The sequence below is a fragment of the Ailuropoda melanoleuca genome, unplaced genomic scaffold (genome assembly GCF_002007445.2).
Source record: "Ailuropoda melanoleuca isolate Jingjing unplaced genomic scaffold, ASM200744v2 unplaced-scaffold8595, whole genome shotgun sequence".
In the NCBI taxonomy this organism is placed as follows: domain Eukaryota; kingdom Metazoa; phylum Chordata; class Mammalia; order Carnivora; family Ursidae; genus Ailuropoda; species Ailuropoda melanoleuca.
Window position 1 is genome coordinate 47435 of NW_023253986.1, and position 3941 is coordinate 51375.

A 3941-nucleotide genomic window follows, 5' to 3' on the forward strand; every position below is an offset into this window, starting at 1 on the left:
ATAATAGATTTTTAAATAATTTAGCAGTTTAAGGTAAGCTGCTTTCCCTACTCCTATTTTGTTGTCATTGTTGCTGTTCTTTACGCATGGCTTCTTTTGGTTCAGGTTTCTGCTCAAATGTCACCACATCAGAGAAGCCCGCTGTCACCTGCCTGTAGAAAATAGCAATGACTCTCTGAGTGTTGGCACTGCTGCCTGCTCTCAGCACCGAGAACTCTCAGAGTGCAGGATGGTTTCTTTAGTGTATCTCTTTGTGTCTGTCTGCTCCAGCTGGGTTGTCAGCCACCTGAGGGCATGGGCTTTGTCTTTCCGTTTCACTGCTTTATCCCTAGTGCCTAGAACAGTGCCTGACATGGTACTTGCTCAGTAAGTGTTTGCTGAATGAAGTTGTTGGTCCAGAAATAACCTAAATAGTATGACAGATTTTTACTTTTCTATTTTCCCTTAAAACATGTTCATTAATAAATTTAAAATATTGTTTAAAACAGTAGTTTCTAAACCTGGCTGAGTATCAAAATTACTTGGGAGCTTTATAAACTATAGATTCTCCTCATCTGAGTAAATTCGATTTTAATAATGCATAACTAGCAATCGGGGATAGAGTTGGTGATGGAGGATTGTAGGCTCAATCCTGAGTCTACAGCAATATTCTTTATGGGTATCTGTAAACAAAAAGCCTGCATGCTAAGTTGGTCTGTGCTATGTTGGAAGAGAGATTTGGGTTAGGAGGTGTGGAGGATTGGCTCGCATTCTAGAACATGCAGTGTAGCCTCCTAACACTAATATTCAATTAAGACAGTGAAAAGGAAATTCAGTTGGGGAAAAAAGGTATACTTGAAGAAAAAACGGTTGAAATTGATGAATCCCCAGAATTAGGTATTTTGATTCAGTGAAAATTCTTTGAATCCTTAGGTAACAGTTAGAATGGTCAAATAGAACAACTTTAGAAGGGCTTTATAAAGGGAGGAAGAAGAGAAAGCTTTTGGGGAGGAGGACTTATTAGGGGTCCAAAGAGCATTATCCAAATGAATGCTACAGTCGTGCAAATGGAAAGAATTTGTAGTTTATGAGCAAATTAATTAAAATCATGTGACAGATGGCCCCAGGGAAAGGATGGGGTTACCAGCACTGGTGTGTTTGCAGGGGGGGGGCTCAACCTGTGTATGTCACCCCACCCCCCGCTTCCTCATCTTGATGCCATGAAGCTCTTGTCAGTGTAGGTCAAGTGTTGACAAACATTTTCTTCTGTAAATGGACAGATAGTAAATATTTTAGGCTTTGAGTATTGTTGGCTGACAGGAAAATATACTATTAGTAATGAAAAAAAGAGGGACCATATTTTAGTGACCATATTTGGCCACTGTTTTAAGTCAGGTGCCTGCATACTACTGGTTTAAACTATTTGCCTTTCCTATCCAGAATTTAAGCCTTAATAATTAAGACCATTTTCATTATCTTTTGTATCCCTCAGAGATCTCTATTAAAATGTCCAAATAGTGGGGATCTGGTAAACACTCATTTGGATTTCAACACAGAAAATGGTCATTTATGGGTGCCTGGGTGTCTCATTCGGGTAAGGTCCAACTCTTGGTTTCCGCTCAGGTGGTGATCTCACCGTATGGGGTGGAGCCCCTCGTGGGGCTCTGAGCTCAGCGCGGAGTCTACTTCAGATTCTTTCTCCCTCTCCCTCCCCCTCTGCCCCTCCCTGCTTGTGTTCGCTTTCTCTCTCTAAAATAAAGTCTTAAAAGGAAATGGTTATTTAATTCTAAATGTCTTAGCAAGTTGCTGAAGGTGTGCCTGCTATGTATTGGCTTGAGAGGGGAAAAAGCACTTCTGTATGTTAACAGTGATAAAAATAAACCCTAGGGGCACCTGGGTGGCTCAGTCCTTAAGCGTCTGCCTTCAGCTCAGGTGTGATCCTGGCATTCTGGGATCCAGCCCCTGCATTGGGCTCCTCCGCTGGGAGCCTGCTTCTTCCTCTCCCACTCCCCCTACTTGTCTCTCTCTCACTGGCTGCCTCTCTCACTGGCTGTGTCTGTGTCAAATAAATAAAATCTTTTAAAAAAACCATAATGTGTATTTTTTTAAAATTAGAGCATTGTGTAACTCTGTGATCAAATCTGAATCACGAAGTTATTGAGCCATTTATTTCTTAAGTCCAAAGTAGAGAATAGAAGAAAAATCTCTCTTTTTAGTACAGTATACGCTAAAAAAAAATGTGTCTAAGCGTGTGTTTAGGTAGGTGTCTGCATAGGGAAGAAAGCAAACCCAACGCTAGAACAGATTATGATTCTGTTAGGTTTTTTCAATCCTGGGTGGTTAAAATTTAAGAATGATGAATGCCCCTAAGTAGGGGAGGGGTGTTGTGTACTTGAGAGCACTGAGCATCCAACGGAAAGGGAGTAGTTTTTTTCTCTCCGGCAAGCATGAGTTATCCCGGGTCAAGCACAGTCCCCAGTGTGGGCCCAAGGGTTTTGGCGCAGGGGACCTTCGAAGGTCGCCGGGGGCTCAGAGGGCCCTGCCCGTTCTCCCGCCCTGAATGATTGGCTGCGCCCCAGTAGGCCCAGGTGGCAGCGAGGAGGCAGGGTGAGTCTGGCGCTGGCGCTCGGGGTCCCCAATCCCCAGTTTTGCGGCGACATGCCCCTTGGGAAAGGCCCCTAGGGTGCTGACTTAGGGTTAGGGTTAGCCCCCAGGAGGCCTGCAGGCCCTATCCAATGGCTGTGCGGCGAGCAGAGCGGCAGGCCTAGGTGAGGGTGCTGGGGAGGTGGAGCGTGGGCCCAAGGGTTTTGGCGAGGGGGCCCTTCGAAGGTCACTGGGGGCTCAGAGGCCCTGACCCTTCTCCTGCCCTGAATGATCAGTGGCGCCCTGATGAGCCCGGGTGGCGGCCTGGAGGCAGGGTGAGACTGGCGCTGGGGCTCGGGGGTCCCCAGTCCCCAGCGTTGCGGCGCCAGGCCCCTTGGGAAGGGCCCTTCGGGGGGCCTACCTAGGGTTAGGGTTAGCCCCCAAGAGGCCGGCAGGCCCAGATGCTGTGTGGAGAGCGGATGGGCTAGCTGAGGTGAGAGCGCTGGGGAGGAGGAGCATGGGCCCAAGGGTTTTGGCGCACGGGACCTTCGAAGGTCGCCAGGGGCTCGGAGGGCCCTGCCCATTCTCTCGCCCTGAATGGTCGGCGGCGCCCCGATGGGCCCAGGTATCCGCCTGGTGGCAGGGTGAGTCTGGCGCTGGGGCTCGGGGGTCCCCAATCCCCAGCGTTGTGGCGCCAGGCCCCTTGGGAAGGGCCCCTTGGGGGCCGACCTAGGGTTAGGGTGAGCCCCCAGGAGGATGGCAGGCCCAAGCCTATGGCTGAGTGGCGAGAGGAGGGGCCGGCCTAGGTGAGAGAGCTTGGGAGGGAGAGTGTGGGCCCAAGGGTTTTGGCGCAGCGGGCCTTTGAATGTCGCTGGGTCTCAGACTGCCCTGCACGTTCTCCCGCCCTGAATGATCAGCGGCGCCCCGATGGGTCCCGGTGGTGGAGTGGCGGCAGGGTATGGCACTGGGGCTCGGGGGTCAAAAATCCCCACCGTTGCGGTGCAGGCCCCTTGGGAAGGGCCCCTCGGGGGCCGACCTAAGGTTAGGGTTAGCCCCCAGAGGCCAGCAGACCGGATCCAAGGGCTGTGAGGCGAGTGGAGAGGCGGTCCGAGGTGGTGCTAGGGAGGGGGAGCGTGGGCCCAAGAGTTTTGGCGCAAGGGGCCTTCGAAGGTCGCAGGGGGCTCAGAGGGCCCTGCCCATTCTCTTGCCCTGAATGGTCGGCGGCGCCCCCATGGGCCCAGGTGGGGGCCTGGTGGCAGGGTGAGTCTGGCTCTGGGGCTCTGGGGTCCCAAATCCCTAGGGTTGCGGCGCCAGGCCCCTTGGGAAGGGCCCCTCGGGGGCTGACCTAGGGTTAGGGTTAGCCCCCAGGAGGCCGGCAG